We start from the raw sequence: 18,375 nt of genomic DNA, 5'->3' as shown, positions 1-18,375 counted from the left end.
ATTAAACATTTCATAATTTTAAACTTTTAATTATTTTAGTACATTTAATTATGCACACAAAAAATCTAATATATTAGACAGTTATTTTATTATTATGTCGAACTAGATTTATGGCTGCCACCAGAGTGCTCATGTTTTCTAAAGCACAAGTTTTTCTAAAACACACTTTTCAGCATTACACATTTTAAATGCATATTATTTAATTTAATTTTAGTAGCACACTTTTATTAATGATGTTTACGCTGCAGCAATGCCTCCTCTGATGACTATGGCCCTCATTATGAGATTGGCGGCAAATGCCGTCTTCCGCCACGGCGACGGCCTCCAACATACCATCCCCGTGGCTACCGACCATCCATGTCATTATGACTGTAGTTGGAAGGGGGTGTGGCCAAGATGGCAGCCGAAATGGACGCTTGAAAGCGAGCTGCGCTTCGGGCCTCTAACATCATCCTGATATACCTGGCCACAGCACCAGCCACACGGCACGGAGGGTGTCGGGGGCAGCGTGGAAGCAGCTGGTCTTGGTTATGGCTCTGCGACCGCGATCAGAGCCACGGACGTGAGCAACGGGTGGCGCGCTCAAAGGGGTGAGTGGGGAACTGATGGCGAGTGGCCGCGGGGGTGGCCTACTGAAGTGATGTGCCGCATTAAGAGCTGAAGTTACAGCGCGCGCGGCACACATCATGGGACCGGACCGAGGCATTGTTTTTTTTGGAGCGGGCGCCTGAACGCACCTCTCCCTTCTGAACGCTGACTGAGGGGAGAGCAGCTGAAGCGCGGCACTGTGGAAGACGGAAGGTGCAACTCGCAGGCACTGGGGTTCCTTACGGAAGGACACTGGTATATGCGATGAACAGAGAAAACTGAGGCCTCCCCTCCTTCTTCCTTTTTTGGTGTGGTGTTAAGTGGAGAACGCGCAAGACAGAGACAGTCAGTAGGGCATGAGGGGGCTTCCATAACGGCCTACCCTGAGTTTACTGCAGAAGTACAGCACCAGCGCTATTCCTATCTGAAAATCAAGCAAAGGCTATGTGAGCATAACTTCAAATATGCCTTGATGTTCCCTGCCAAGCATCAGGTGATTGCGGAGGATCGCATTCACATCTTTGCTACACCGGCCACTGCCTGGACATGGATGCACACTAAGGGTATTCCTCAACCCTTGGAGGAAGAAAGGGAAGGTGGAAAATGGCTGACTTCACCTGCTCGCAGGAGGTCTAAGAGGAAGTCGAGAGCGCAGCCCACCAAGAGACAATCAGCTGCAAGGTCATTCAGGGATGCGACGATACACAATCAAAACTCTTTCACGCCGCTCCAGGCCGCTTCACAGGCGCACACAGACTCAGACGGCTCTGGTTCAACTAATGTGGGAGTGACAAAGGGACCGGTGGTTACACCCAGCACTGCAGATGAGTTGTACTGACTGAACAATCTTTTTTGGGTCATGTGCTGACCTGGTATGAGGCTTTGGCCGCTTCTGCAACATTAGACTGAGTGCCCTTAATTGTGGGATCGTGAATGTGTATATAGTAGAAATGATATTCAGTGATCAAAATGTTTGGAGCCGAGAGGATTGAAGTGTTCCTTAAACTCTTTACATTGGAAAGACTCTCGCCCGACAAAATTAGAGGAGCCTTGTGATATTGTGATTGTGGCTGGTGTGGGCACTGTTTAGACTATCCTTTATCCGACAATCGGGGTCCTAAAGCGGGCTTCACACAATCATCACCATGTCCCCTCAGATGGTATCCACAAGGAAAAAGTTTTTTTGCAATCATTACATGTTTTTTCTTTTGTTATTGTTGGGGATAACCACAGGCGTGTCTGAACGCCATCATATTTTGGGTTTGAGATTGCTGTTGGGGGATAGTGGGTTATATTTAATACATTTTGTTGGGTCACAACGCATGTTAGTACACTTATCAAGTAAGTATATTTTCCAAGGCAGCAGATGGGCACTCCCCTGTGGGAGCCGAGCATATGATACAACAAATATGAATGTACTGTTTATTGCGTTATGGGTACACACAGACCACAAATGTTGCAGGAATATAATATTATAACATGGAACGAAGGCGGAATTGCAATGCCGGGTAGGAGGCACTGTATATATGCTTGTCTAAGACGTTGGGGGGTGCTCTTTGCCATACTGCAGGAAGCACACTTGTTGGGTGGTGACTTACAGGCGCTGAGGAAGCGCTGGCGTGGTCAGGTATATGGTACGTCCTCTTCGGCCTATGCGAGGGGAGTGTTGGTGTGAATAGCGCCCGGGATCCCTTATGTGCAACATAAACAAAGGGTAGATGTGGGTGGCAGATATATAGTATTGGAAGGGCAATTGGATGGCAAGCCGCTAACCATCGTGGGGGTTTACGCCCCTAACAGTGCGATAGGTGAATTTTTTCAGGCGCTGAGTCCTGCTTTGTTGACTGACCCGGCTGTGTCTGCCATAAGGGGCGGGGACTTTAATTGTGTCCCGGATGTGTTGGTAGATCGTTCATTCCTGCCATTGAAGGGAGCAACGAGCAGTCGAAATTCCACTTTGCTAACAGCTTGGGCTAGAGACACCGGAGTGTATGACATGTGGCGCATAGGACACCTGACACATAGAGAAAATTCCTTTTGTTCCTTGTTACATGATATACACACCAGAATAGACTTGTTGTGGGGGACTCCTTCTGTGTGCTCTTTGATTAAGGCCTCTGTTTATTTAGCTAAGACGGTGTCCGATCACTCCCCTTTGCTGTTGACTGTTAAATGGGGAAAACTGCGTTCCGCGATACCCACCTGGCGTCTGAGAAATGAGGCATTGCTAGATACTCGATTCAGAGAGGAATTAAATACCTGCATTAAGCATTACTGGGAATTAAATACCGGGTCCACCAATCTGAGAGCCACAGAATGGGATGCGCAAAAAGTTGTGGTGAGGGGACACTGCCTTTCCGCTTCCTGGGGGGTGCGCCACTCACTACACGACGAAGTTGTCACTTTAGAGAAAGATATGCGTGCACTGGAAATAGCAGTCACACAACATAAAGTGACATTTAAATCCCGGTGTGCGAAACATAAGGTGTATGAGGAGGCGGATCAGCGCCTCCGTTGGCATGATTATAACTATCATCTTATGCGTCTGCATAAAGAGGGTGATTGCTCGGGAGGCTCTTGGCATGGCTGTTATGTGAGGAACAGCAGCACACTCCAATTGGATCTATACGCTTGACTGATAGGACAGTGGTGTCCTCGCAAGAAGCATTTAATAATGCCTTTAAAGATTACTATATGGGGCTATATCAACAACAACCAGCATGCGATATTCAGCAACTGGAGTCCTTCCTTGGTGAGGCACCACTCGTGAAGTTATCAGTGCTACATATGGCGGCACTTGATGAGCCCCTCAGACCGGAAGAAATTGCTGTGGCCATAGCACAAATAGCTCGTAATAAATCTCCTGGTGTGGATGGCCTACCGATAGAGTGTTATGCCACCTATGCTCAGAATCTATTGCGTCCTTTGTTGTCCACGTTTGAGGAAGCATGGACCCGAGGGTTGCCCCCGTCATCCCAGAGAGAGGCGTTAATTGTAGTGCTGTCACTGTCACCCTTGTTGTTTGCTATTGCAATGGAGCAACTGTCTGCTCCTGCTCAGTTACGTGCCAAGGCCGTGCAGTGGGGGATATACCGTATGGGGACATATCACATTATGGGGTCATTTTGACCTTGGCGGTCTTTTTGAAAGACCGCCGAGGGACCACCGTGCGGAAGAACGCCAGCGGTGGCGGTTTTCCGCTCGGCCTATTATGACTGTTGGCAGCTCTCCGTCCTTTTTCGGACGGAGAGCTGCCAACAGTCATACTGGCGGGCGGCGGGGAAGTGGAGGTTGCTCCACCGCCACGCCAACAGAACACCGCCCAGCGAATCACGTCCTGTGATTCGCCGTGGTGGTGTTCTGTTGGTGGTGTGGTGTTGGTGGAGATGCCCCCATGGCTCCCGTCCCCTCCCGGAGGATCGTCGCACCAGGTAAGTCGATCGTCGGTGAGGGGAGGGGGGTGGGTGGGTGCTGGGTGTTGTGTGCGTGCATGGTGGTGTGCGTGTGTGTATGTGAAGGGGGGGTGTGAGTGCGTGTATGCTTGCGGGGTGTTGTGTGTATGGCAATGAGTGCGTGTATGTCTGTGGGTATGTCAGTATGGATGTGTGCGTGAATGTTTGAATGTGGGTGTGCGTGTCTGACTGTGTGTGTGTATGTAGGCATGTATGTTGGCGTGTGTGCGTGTGAGTGTGTAGGTGGTGCCTGCATGCGTGTCGTGTGGGAATGGGTGATGTGATGTTGGGGGTCGGGGTGAGGAGGGGGACCCTGCCACCTTTGGGGGGTGGCAGGGGTGGTGGGGGTAGGGGAGGGAGTCGGTGGGGGTGGAGGGTGGGGGAGACCCCTATCAGTGCCAGGGAAGGAATTCCCTGGCACTGATAGTGCTTACCGCCATGGATTTCATGGCGGTTCAAACCGCAGGAAATCCACGGCGCTAAGCCTGGTCAAAATACCGCCGGCGGTATAGTGGCGGCCGCCGGGCTGGAGACCCAGGTCTCCAGACTGGCGTGCGGAACGGAGAACCGCCATGGTCATAATTCCATGAAGGGAGACCGCCAGCCTGTTGGCGGTCTTACCGCCGGTTCTCCGCCTTCCGGCAGGGTCGTAATGACCCCCTATATCGCTACATGCTAATGACGCATTGATAGAAGGGTTGGACCACTCTGCCTGAAGTGATGCTCTTGTTAGATATGTATGGAACAATTTTGGGACTGCAGGTTAACTGGTCCAAATCCTATGATGGAATTGCTTATGGGGACAAGGGAGGTGCTTCCCCCAAGTAGGCTGAAGTGGTGCTTGGACACTTTTAAATATTTGGGAGTGCAAATATATCATAAGACTGATGATATGAGGGATGGTAACCTGGGACGCACTCTTTGCTCTATGAAAGGTTCACTTCAGTTCTGGTGTTCGCTTCCTCCTTCTCCCTTGGGCAGGGTGGCAGTGGCGAATATGCTGATTCTACTGAGGCTCCTTTATTACTTTGCAGCGCTACCTATAGTTGTTACCAAGAGCTTCTTTTGTGACCTTAATATATTGTTGCAGGAGCTCATCTGGGGTCATGATAGGCCCCGAGCTGCTCTCAGTACTTTGCAACGTCCACTATGTGAGCAAACCCTGCTCCCCATACTCACCAGTCATCATGTTGGGCCAAATACTGGGAAGCACGCAACTACTCAAAAGTCATTGCATAACACTGTGGGTGGAAGCAGGAATAGAGACTGTGGGTGATTGTTTTGACGATGGCACATTGATGTCTTTTTATACTCTCAGGGATCTGGCCTCTGTGGGTCTAGGACAATTCATATGCTATATGCCACCTGATTAAAAAGGAGTGGAAGCAAGGGGACCAGGAACCTAAGACTTCTCCTGCCTTACACTTGTTACTTTTAGAGAGTGGCCAGATAAACGTAATCACTAATTTATATAAAGCGCTGACTATAGTGATCGCAGATAGCATAGGTGTGGCGGGTCAAAGATGGAATTCAGTCCTCCCCAAACCCTTGTCCTTTGAGGAGTGGTCTGTGGCCCTTCAACAGGTACAGAGAGTGTCAAGGAACCCTAGGTTCCGCTATACTCAATTTAATTTTGCACACCAGACATATTTGTCCCCATCTCGTATTCAGCGCGTGTACCCTGCATCTAATTCGGCATGCCCCCGTTGTGGTCTCCAAGCAGCGCACTTTTATCATAAGGTATGGGACTGTAACCCCTTACAGAGGGCCTGGCTTGCCTTGGTGGCAGAGGTGACCGACATTACAGAACACATATTTCTGTCGGAACCAGAGTCTTGTCTGTTAGGGATACGAACTAGAGTCAAGACTCATAAACACATTCATATGTTTGCTGACTTGGTGCTCATCATGTACAAGCAGTTGATTGCCATGAATTGGAAGGCATCTAGAGTGCTGGAGATATCTAGTTGGCACGTCTTGACACTGCTGTGGGCACAAGTGGAAACACGAGTGTTGCGGCCCTTGCGGGGCAGGGGGGAGTTGCATATGGGCTATGACACATGGGAAGCGCTGGTGACTAAACTGGAAACGAAAAATGACGAGCGACCACCGTGACTTATTACATTGCGAAAGTAACGCTTATAGGGCTTTAATTTCTTAAGTTTCCCAGAGACAAGAGGAGGACATCACGTTGTTGGGAGAGGGTTGTACTGTCACTGCGTTTACCTTATTGATGTCGAAACTGATCTGTTGACATACTTAATCAGCTAATTCTGAGCACGAAAGAAGATAGATTAGCTACAGCGGAATCCATGCTTGTTGTGTGCTGTGGTGGTTAACACGATTTGGGGTATGTGGAATAGACTCGGTACGCTCAATGTACTTAATGGTATCACGTGTTATGGCAATGTATCATGTCGTTAAATACTGATCGAGCTGCCCGTTGGTTAAGGAATGACTTGATATGTAAATATATGAAATGCTGCTTTGTTAGCTTCTGAAATATGGAATGCATTGACCCAGTTTCTGTATTTGCAGATTCATACTATGTGTTGAAAACAATAAAACAGATTTAAAAAATTAAAAAATGACTGTAGACGGAATACGGACAGAAGGCTGGCGGATATCCGTCGACAGTCATGGCGGCGGAGAGCGGTAAGGTGCCGCTGCTGCCAGCAGCAGCGCCACGCCAACAATGCACCGCCTACCGTATCATGTACCATGATATGGCCTGGAGGTGTTTTGCTGGCGGACGCTGCTGCTGGCAGCAGCACCGCATCCCGTCTCCTGCCGTAGGACCCTCTGCATGCTGGTAAGTCAGGTTCTCTGACAGAGGAGGAGGGTCGGGGGTGTTATGTGCTTGTGTGGGGGGTCTGAGTGTGTGTACATGCATGTTGTGTCGTGAGATTGCGTGTGTGCCTGCATGTATGTTTGTGTGTGTTGCTGTGAGTGTGTATGAATGTATGAATGCGTGAGTGAATGTGTGTATGCGTGTGTGCATGGGTATGTATGTATGTGTGTGTATGTATGTAATGTGCAGGGGGGTTGGGAGAGGGAGGGGGAGGACTCTGGGGAGGGACAGGAGTGCGGGGGAGACTCCTATCAGTGCCAGGGAAGGAATTCCCTGGCACTGATAGTGCTTACCACCATGGTTTAAGTGGCAGTACAGAAACCACTGAAACCACGGCGGTGGAAGGGGTCATAATGCCATGGGCAGCCTAGTGATGGCTGCCTGGCTGGAGGCTGTAGTCTCCTGCCCTGTGGTCATTACTACCGTGGCGCTCAGTGTGGCACATTAGTGGTTTGGCTTTGACCAAACCGCTAATGTCATAATAGTGGAGGTAGGTACCGCCATCCTGTTGGCGGTATTACCTCCACTATTACACCGAGTGCCAGGATTGTAATGAGGGCCTATATGTGTCATCACAAAATATACTTATTAATATTTGTATTAATACTTATGTCAGTCATTTTAAAGTTTAGTTTGTCTACAGTATCTATTGTTTCTCTGTTTTCTCCAGTTTTCAGTTTGTCTGAAAACATGCAAATGTCTGCTTCTCATTTTCTCTACTTTAATTTCGGCCCTCCTCTGTTCATTTTTCATCTTTTGTCTTTTAATCAATGTGTATAATTTGTAAAATCCAATCATACAGATGACACATATAGCTACAATTAAAAATAGTTTCAATATTTTTCCATAATAAAATTACCAAGATTACCAAGATTACCCAGCCAATTTTTCACTTTTGTAACACCTTTTACCAACATTTTCCCATACCTCTAGCTCTTTCACATCTTTTAAATCTCAATTTGAATCTGTCAGGTTCAAAATTTCTAATTCTTTTACGATTGTCTGGAATATAAGTGCAACAATGTTTCAATTTCAGCATCTGGCAGACTCTGCCTCCTTTGCTAAAAAGATGTCTAGTGCAAGTCTGTTCTGGAGAACCATTGAATGGACTGCAGCCATTTCAGTATCCATTAGGATCAAAACTCTGGAAAAATCAGTTAACATGTTATCTACAAGAGTAGGCAACTTTCTCATTTTCAAATCATTCAGAACAACTCCTACAGAAGGAATAATTGCTCCAAATATATCTCTAATTATTTCAGAATATGTTTTCCTTTTTACTCTTAGTCTCTGCAATTCATTTGAGTTATGTGTGTCATCTATATTATCAAAATAGTAAATATTCGGGAATACAAATCTGCATGACTTTGATTCAACTCAGCTCCATCCTCAGCTGCTTCAGGAAACATGATTTGTTTCAACTGATCTTCCCAATTGTCTGCTTCTGGGAGAGTCCTCCTCTGACTTTAGTCTCTTGTTATATTTGCTGATGCTTGAGCAACTTCAGGTACCTCCATTTCATCTCTCAGAGGTGTACCTGGATCTTCACCAGTTTGCACCCTCTCTGTTTCTATTTCCACAATCTCTCTTCTTGCTCCTTGAGACTGTACAATAGTTGTTGATACTCGCAACAACTCTTCTTCATCTTCCAAAGGATAGGGCATTTTTTGAGTGTGGCTGGCATGAATCCAGTTCGGAATCCCAGCGCACTTCACAGCAGTCATCATAACCAGTATGACCTAGAACAGACCCTTCCACCTTGGTTCCAGACAAGTTTTCCTCACATGCTTCTTGATGACCACCAAGTCACCAGCTCGTAGACTATGATACTGGTCTTGGGATGGCTGCACACTTGTAGTCTCCACCTGATGTGAAAAAGAGCAAACCACATCAGTCAGACTCCTGAGCTAATCCAACACCATATCATCTGTTATATTCACAGGAGCATTTGCAGGAACAGCTGGCAACCTCATCGGTCTACCCATGACGATCTCATGAGGAGATACTCCAGTCTTACTATCAGGTGTGTGTCTCATGTTCATAAAAAACAAAGGCAATGCATTTGGCCATTTAAAATTTGTAGATGCACACATTTTTGCAAGTCGTGCCTTTAGAGTACCATTCATTTGTTCTACTTCTCCAGATGCTTCAGGGAGATAGCTATAGTGCAACTTCTGCTCAATGCTTAAGGTTGAACATACTGTAGTAATTTTATCACCTCGTTATTGAAGTGACTTCCTCCATGTTAGAAATAGGGTATTTGGTTGACAGGTTACCCCCTGTTCAAGCAAGGACCCTCACTCTAGTCAGGGTAAAAGAGAATCACCCTCAGCTAACCCCTGCTTACCCCCTTGGTAGCTTGGCAGAGCAGTAGGCTTAACCTCAGAGTGCTATGTGTAAAGTATTTGTACCAACACACACAGTAACTCAATGAAGACACTACACAATGACTCAACCCCAGTTTAGAAAAATAGGAAACATTTATCTAAACAAAACAAGACCAAAACGACAAAAATCCGACATACACAAGTCAGGTTATGAATTTTTAAAGATTAAACTAAAAAATAGCGTTTAGAAACAAAAATGCTTCGATGAGGTGTTAACACAGCGTCATGACGAAGTCGTTCCCAACAAGCCGACACCAGCGGCGCCGGACACGGAGTCGTGTAGACCCCCAAGAACAGTACCTTTGGTGAAGAGTGAAAACAAGCCGTGACGCGAAGCTGGGGATCGCGGCATCTGTGCAAAACATTGAATCCACGCGCTTCGAGCGGCGTCGGTCACGACGGTATGGCGACTTCCATGGAGTCGTGGACTTCAGCGGGGCTGCTGAGGCATCGGGCCTGCGAAGAGCGTCGCGTTCCAGCGAAGGTCACGGCGTCGGGTGCAGGCGGCGTCACCGTATTCAGCAGCGCATCGGTCCGGAGTCGTCAGAAGTCAATTTCCTTGGATTTCCACCAGCTTTCTTTTCAAGGGCCCAGGGACTGGATAGGGCACCACTTGTCAGAGCAGGAGTCTCTCCAGAGACTCCAGGTGCTGGCAGAGAGAAGTCTTTGCTGTCCCTGAAACTTCAAACAACAGGAGGCAAGTTCTACATCAAGCCCTTGGAGATTTCTTCACAAGATGGAAGGCACACAAAGTCCAGTCTTTGCCCTCTTACTCTGGCAGAAGCAGCACTGCAGGAAAGCTCCACAAAGCACAGTCACAGGCAGGGCAGCACTTCTTCCTCAGCTATCAGCTCTTCTCCAGGCAGAGGTTCCTCTTGGTTCCAGAAGTGTTTCTAAAGTCTGCAGATTTGGGTGCCCTTCTTATACCCATTTTAGTCTTTGACGTCACCTTTCTTCAAAGGGGACTCACACCTACTTGTGAAATCCTGCCTTGCCCAGGCAAGGCCTCAGACACACACCAGGGGGTTGGAGTCTGCATTGTCAGAGGCAGGCACAGTCCTTTCAGATGAGAGTGACCATGGAAATGCAGGTTACACCCCAGCTCCCTTTGAGTCACTGTCTAGTGCGAGGTGAAAAACAGCCCAACTGTCAAACTGACCCAGACAGGGAATCCACAAACACGGCAGAGTCACAGAATGGTTTAAGCAAGAAAATGCTCACTTTCTAAAAGTGGCATTTTCAAACGCACAATCTTAAAATCAACTTTACTAAAAGATGTATTTTTAAATTGTGAGCTCAGAGACCCCAAACTCCACATGTCCATCCGCTCCCAAAGGGAATCTACACTTTAATCAGATTTAAAGGTAGCCCCCATGTTAACCTATGAGAGGGACAGGCCTTGCAACAGTGAAAAAGGAATTTTGCAATATTTCACTGTCAGGACATATAACACACATTACTATATGCCCTACCTTAACCATACACTGCACCCTGCCCTTGGGGCTACCTAGGGCCTACCTTAAGGGTGTCTTACATGTAAGAAAAGGGAAGGTTTAGGCCTGGCAAGTGGGTACACTTGCCAAGTCGAATTTACAGTTAAAACTGCACACACAGACACTGCAGTGGCAGGTCTCAGACATGATTACAGAGCTACTTATGTGGGTGGCACAACCAGTGCTGCAGGCCCACTAGTAGCATTTGATTTACAGGCCCTGGCACCTCTAGTGCACTTTACTAGGGACTTACTTGTAAATCGAATATGCCAATCACGGATAAACCAATCACATACACATTTTACAGACAGAGCATATGCACTTTACACTGGTTAGCAGTGGTAAAGTCCTCAGAGTTCAAAAGCCAACAGCAACAGGTCAGAAAAAATAGGAGGCAGGAGGCAAAAAGATTGAGGATGACCCTGCATAAGCAAAAAAGTCCAACACTCTATCTGACTTTAAAGAGACTGTGAATCCAAAATTAGGTATTAACTCCCTAACATTCTGTTAAGTAGTCCTCCTGCTCTTGCAATGTGACTCAAATTGACAATTGTTCTTTTCCCCACATTCATTTGTTGGCAGGTAACACATCTGTGACAAATTGCTGCAGCAACCTGTCTAAACTTCCGATTGAACCAGGATTGTTTAAAGGTTTGAATCATTGCATGTCTGCCAATGTGTGCTTGACCATGGTACTATCTTGCAGTTTGTGTCAGTAGACAGTTTGGCAATACAATCTGCCCTTCGTTTGTGACCCATAGATTATCCACATGTCTTTGATAACATTTCAATATTATCCAGCATTTACTTTCATCTTCAGTAACATTTTCTTGTACACTTTTTATTTCCTCCCATATATCAATTGATGTTGACATGTAATTTGCATTTATTTCATCATCTTATATTTTTTTCCAGTTCTCATTAAAAGAAATGCAGTTCAAAGAGTAAAACCTTGCATCTCGATCCGCATAAGCATTTCCCATTGGAACAAAATCATTCGATTTTTGGTGTGTACTGCATTAAACCACAGCACTTTTCTCATGTAATTGCAGGCCTTGTAACAAATCATGAATTCTATCACCATTTCTAATTGGTGAACCAGAAGAGGTCATGAAACCTCTATGTGACCACAATTGACAAAAGACATGGACAACTCCAAATCCGTACTGGCTGTCCGTAAAACTTTTTACTTTAAGCTGTGCACAAATACAAATGCTCTAGAAAGAGTTACCAATTCAGCCACTTGTGCAGAAAATACGCTTTGAAGCCATGAAGCTTTGAGTATACCAGAAAATGTGAACACACTTATCCAGATTTCAATGTTATCTCTTAGAGAGGAACCATCAACGAAAACAATTTGATCATTTTCCTCTAACAGAGTATACTAAATATCAGGACTGGGTTTCGTGCACAATTTAATAACCTCTAGACAATCATGTTCGACTTCTTTCAGTTCCTCAATTTCAACTTTGTCTACTGGAAGCAAGGTTGCTGGGTTAAGAACTGTACACATTTTCAAGGTAACATTTGAAGAGTCTAATATCAAAGTTTCCAATGTAGTCAAATGTGCATTTGTCATGTACTTGCTCTTTGTGTGTCTAGTGAGCAAAACTTCAACAGAGTGAGGGACCATGACAGTTAAAGAATGACTAATCACAATACTCTCACATTGGGCTAGTGACAAACCAACTGCTGCTACAGCTTGCAAACAGCCACGTAAAGCTGCTGCAACTGGATCCAAAGTAGCAGAAAAATATGCTACAGAGTGGTTTACACCACCATGTACCTGTGTAAGGACAGAAACAGCACAAAAATAACATTCATGACAAAGCAACATAAATGGTTTTGTGTAGTCAGTCATTCCCATAGCTGGTGCTCTGCACAAACTCTCTCTCAGCTCAGTAAAAGCTTTCATCCAAGCTTCATCAAAGAGGAGTAGGTCAGAAACAGCTTTGTGGGTCAGTCTCTACAATAGCTTTGAATTAACAGAAACATTGGGAATCCATTGACGACATTAGCTCACCATTTCCAGAAACATCCTGACATCTTTTTGTGTAACTGGAGGATTCATTTGCAAAATAGAATTACATGGACTGCTCAGCACTTATTTTAGAACTCCCTGCTTTACAAAATCTACAATTTCAGGAGCAACTCCTTCAATTACATCTGGTGCCATGTGATACTGTGGAATTTGCAGAAAAACTATATTAGGCTTGACTATGACTTTAACTGGTTCAACTCCTTTGATCAGATCAATATCTTTCCCAGACAGATCCCAGACTTTTAAATTAACTGTACTCTGCAAGTCAGTTGGCAGGTCTTGTACAGTAAATGCAGGATAGAAACAAATCAGTGAAAACTCTACATTAACTGAATCACATTCAATTTGCATAGATGAATCATCATCATCATCACTATTCGTTTGTATAACAATTCCATAATTTGTACAGGTAAACAAACATTTTGTTTTGCACAATAGATCTCTTCTCAGTAAGGAAACTGGACTTGAGTCACAAACTGCAAATTTGTGCAAACCTTCAAAATTGCCAATTTTAATAACAACTGGTTCAGTAATCGAGTTTGTCAGGAATTGATTTGGAACTCCTGCAATCTACACTGTTTTTGCAGAAAGTGGTACATTAGGAACATCTGCAGTTCTTACTCTAGAGCGTTTAGCTCCTGTATCATCTAGGAATGAGACATCACAACCCATTACTTTTCCATTTACACAAGGACCCTTTTGATACACTTCTAATGAAGCTGGTAACACAAATTCCTCTTCACCCAAACTCTCATCCATCACTTCATCATTCATCACCTTCTCATTCATGTAATCCTCACTATGGAATGTAAGCTATTGCACCATATGGTTACTTTGGCTTAGCTTTTGACTTGTGTTGTCCTGAGCAAGCATCATTTTCTGTTGCACCATTGGAGCTTGATGTATCTGCGTTTGTTGCTTTGGTATCACTTGCACTTGCGGCTGCAATTGCTGTGAGTGTAGCACCTGCAACCGTGGCACTTGTATCAGTTGCATCGCTTGGTGACTTTGCATTTGCTGAGGAATCTGCATCCGATTACTATTATTCTGGACATTCAAATTAGGACCCCAGCATGCTCGGTCCTCTCAAATTTGGAAGATTGTTTTCATTCATCTGCATAACAATGCCCTCTTGAACCATCATTGGACACTCCTATTTCCAATAGCCTAGGCCCACGCAAGCGTGACAAGGAAAGATCCTCTTTATTGTCTACATATTGCCTGAATTAACAACAGTATTTAAATCAACACCACGATTGTCATTTCCATTTCCACCACAAACTCTAACTCTTGCCTGTCTCTGATTTTGAAACAACATACAAGTGTTCCCCTGCTGCTGTGGAAAAATTCCTGATTGTGCAACTTAAACCTGCATCACCATCTCCTTTTCATTCAAGTTCTTCTGCTTCATTTCAATCTCATCACTACAGTATTTGGCAAACTGTAATACTTCAACCGGTTTTGCTTGCCAGCAAATCAAATGACTCTTAAGCATCTGGCTAGTTTCGGTCTCAATCCTTCAACAAATCTAAACACAAAATGAATTACATCTTTGGGCTCAATTGCTTCTGTACCACTGTAATGTTTATATTCTTGCAGCAACCTCTCATAGTATGCATGTATTGACTCTTTCATTTATTGTGCTGTCCTATTGATTCTCTGCCAAGCAATACTCTTAGGTGAAATGCTAATTTTCAAAAATGCAATCATTTTGTAATAGTACTTCATTACATCAGGAGATGGTGCACCTGTAACTGGATCTCGTGGTGGTTCTCTTGTTGGCCAGTCAACACTCCTTTTGGATTCAACCCATCAACCAGCTTGAGACACTATTTCTAACAGGATATTCAAATCTTCCCACAGGCATTCTGTAAGCTTGACAAACCTATCTGTCTGCTGGTACCATTCCATTGGTTTCTCTCTGCAATGGCCTTGAAACAATAGTAAAATTGGGAATCCATTGACAACAGTAGGTCATTATTCCCAGAAACATCCCGACATTTCATTATGTAACTGGAGGATTAATTTGCAAAATAGAATTACATGGAGTGCTAAGAACTTCTCTCTTAGAACTCCCTACTTCACGAAATCTGCACTTTCAGGAGCAACTCCTTCAATTACATCTCGTACCATGTGATACTGTGGAACTTAAGGAAAATCTTCATTAGGCTTGACTATGACTTCAACTGGTTCAACTCCTTTGATCAGACCAATATCTTTCCCAGACAGATCACAGATTTTTAAATTAACTGTACTGTACAAGTCTGTTTGCAGGTTTTGTACTGTAAATACAGGATAGAAAATATTCAGTGGAAACTCTTCATTAACTGACTCACATTCAGTTTGCATAGATGAATCATCATCATCATCATCACTATTTGTCTGAAGAGCAATTACATCATTTGTACAGGTCTTGGGTATTCATTGGTAAATGACACAATATCACTTCTGCTCCAAGGGACATGTACATAATTCCCTCCAGGAATTTCTCTCATCTGTAATATCTTTTCAGAATTATCCGTCTGCTGTGCATTCGCATTTGAATTCACAGACTTCCCTTTCTTCTGATTTCTTTTCTTTACCCATCTGCCTTCCCATGTATCTAATGCTCCCCATGTTTGAATATTCTGAATGAATCCCTTAATATGAATTTACATTCCTTGTATTCTCATACTGGCAATATATTTTGAATCAAATTCTAATCTGTAACGTCTTCTCAATTGCTTTAATTTCTCAATTTCTATTTCACATTTCGCTGCAAGATCTGCCAATTTCTGGTGAACCGATCCTGCTCTGTTTGTAACATTTTTACTTATGAAGCATAACTCATCTTCATTATATGAGTCAATCCTATTTATCTCAATTGTTCCCTCAATTATTTCATTTAATTCTAATTTAAGTCATGCCAGGTTCAATAAATTTCCCCTTCAGCCTTTGTTTTTGCTCCACTCATTTTTTCTAACCAGTATGTTAATTGTTGAGCTGTCAAACCTTGTAATGAAACGTTATTATTTACACTGGGTATGCCCTGTTAAGTAATACATGGAGTCTCTGGAGTCATCAGATATTAATTTGAATTCAAATCTGTCTTTCCCAAATTCTGTGAAGTCCCCGATTATCTCAAATCAATCAATGGACTTGTGTTGTCAAATGCCTGATTCATTGGAGACATGTCTCCTGTATTTACATTGAATGTCTCCATCTCTGCATTTGAATTTACAATATTCTGTACATTGCTCTCATTATTTCCCTCGGAAAACAATGGCACAACAGGACCAATAGTAACAGGTGCTGTTAATGCTTCTGGGCTTGATTGAGCATTCTGATTCCGCAAATAAATTACTCCTGAAGTCTGTCCCAACAATATTGAAGAATTCAACAGTGACATTGTTACAGGTGGTACTTCGGCATAGTGTGAACCTGCACTGGAGCAATTGTATTGGGTGTAGACTCCATTTGAAACATCATTTGTTTCTGATAGATGTGTGAGATCTGTGATGATTACAACACTGGTACTGTCATACTTGGTGTAGAATTTACAACAGGAATAGTAGGATAGATTATAGGTAGCTAAACCTGAGTCATAGGTGTCTGAGTAACTGTAGTAGCAGGAACATTAGTTGCAACCAGTACTTGACTCTGTTTTACTACAACTGGTACTGGAGCACCTGGACCAGTACTGGCATCTGAACTTGTCTCTTGTGCTGCATATGGTGGAGGACGACTTCTCAGTAACTGAATGATAAATTCATCATCTTCTGAGTCATCATCAGAAGTCAATGATTTCCTAGCCTCATCCGACTTCGACTCATCATCTTCAGAAGAGTAAGGACTCTTCTTGGAATTTTGTGTGACACTTGTCTCCTTTTCTTGTGTAACTGCAGGAAACATTCCAATTCCCTATAAAGTTTCAGTTCTCCAAAATGTTTGCTCATTGTCCCATATTGCGTCCAATAATGTCTTCTCAACTTTTCTCATTCTCCTCTCCAATATTAATTTTCCTTTTTGTCTGGTCATTAACTCCCAAATGGCTAAAGCTTCACATTGTGCTGTCTCGGAGGAAGTTACAGCACTCTCGTCAAATTTTCGAAAATTCTCATATTAAAAATTCCATAAGATTCCTTCCTTCTCTGTAATTTTGCACCATTGTTTCAACCAAATACATGCTGTGGTACACTTCTCTTCAATTACAATGTGTGCAGGTGTACCTTCTGGCGGGGCAATTTATCTTACTCTAACTGGAAAAAAAAGCTTCTCCCTTAAGCGCAATCTTTAACGCTTTGAAAACTTTCATTTTTACTTAAATCTAGCTTAAAACTACAATTTAAATTCAAAACAGGAAGTTATTCAATACCAAAATCCTTTTTCACTTAGCTCTCTCCACCAGTAGCCCTTCACAGTTGTCCACCAATCTGCACATGACTCCCTTTAGCCAATCAACCTATCCCAGCACGGACCTAAAGTGATGTCACACTCACACACAGTGGCTGACAAAGTCTTGTGTCTTGTCCTCTAAAACTCATTTCTCACAAAAATTAATGCAAATATTGCAAGCACAAAAGAAAAAATCAACACCCCATCTTGTCTGCTTAATACAGTTAGAGAACACAGGGCCAGATGTAGGAAACTGTTTGCGACTCGCAAACGGCAAAATTTGCCGTTTGCGAGTCGCAAATCGCAGTTTCCTATTCAGAAATGCATTTTGCGAGTCGGGACCGACTCGCAAAATGCATTTCCGACTCGCAGATAGGAAGGGGTGTTCCCTTCCTATTTGCGAGTCTGAGTGGGATGCAATACCATTTGCAACCGCGTACGCAGTCGCAAATCGTATCGCCGTTACCATCCACTTCAAGTGGATGGTAACCCACTCGCAAATTGGAAGGGGTCCCCAGGGGACCCCTTCCAGTTTGTGAATGGACCCCAAACATTTTTTTCAGGGCAGATAGTGGTCCAAGGGACCACTGCCTGCCCTGAAAAAAAAAACGAAACTAAAGCTTTCGTTTTTTTTTTTAAGTGCAGCTCGTTTTCCTTTAAGGAAAACGGGCTACACTTAAAAAAATAAAAAAATGCTTTATTTAAAGCAGTCACGAACATGGAGGTCTGCTGACGGCAGCAGGCCTCCATGTTAGCGAGTGCCTATACTCGCAATGGGGCCGCAATTTGCGACCCACCTCATGAATATTCATGAGGTGGGTCATTGCGACCCCATAGCGAGTCGCAGTCGGTGTCTGAGACACCGTACTGCATAACAATTTGCGACTTGCAAATTGCGAGTCGCAGGGACTCGCAATTTGCAAGTCGCAAATTGCCGTTTTGCTACATCTGGCCCACAACAGTCACTGCGGAAGCCTTATGGAATTTTTGACTGCAGCTTTTAGCTCTGCCAACTACTCATTCGACTTAAGTTTTCAGTGAATCTCGAGTAAAATTCGACCAGCAAATTCTACCCTTGACTAATTCTAGATCCTCTTTGTGCACTCAGGAATCATCAATGTTGGTCAAACTAACACTCCATTCAACACAAACTCTAGGAATACTATTTGTCAACCATGCTTGATTGGCC

This window comes from Pleurodeles waltl, chromosome 7 (assembly GCF_031143425.1).
Source record: "Pleurodeles waltl isolate 20211129_DDA chromosome 7, aPleWal1.hap1.20221129, whole genome shotgun sequence".
In the NCBI taxonomy this organism is placed as follows: domain Eukaryota; kingdom Metazoa; phylum Chordata; class Amphibia; order Caudata; family Salamandridae; genus Pleurodeles; species Pleurodeles waltl.
Note: the sequence above shows the minus strand (reverse complement) of the source record.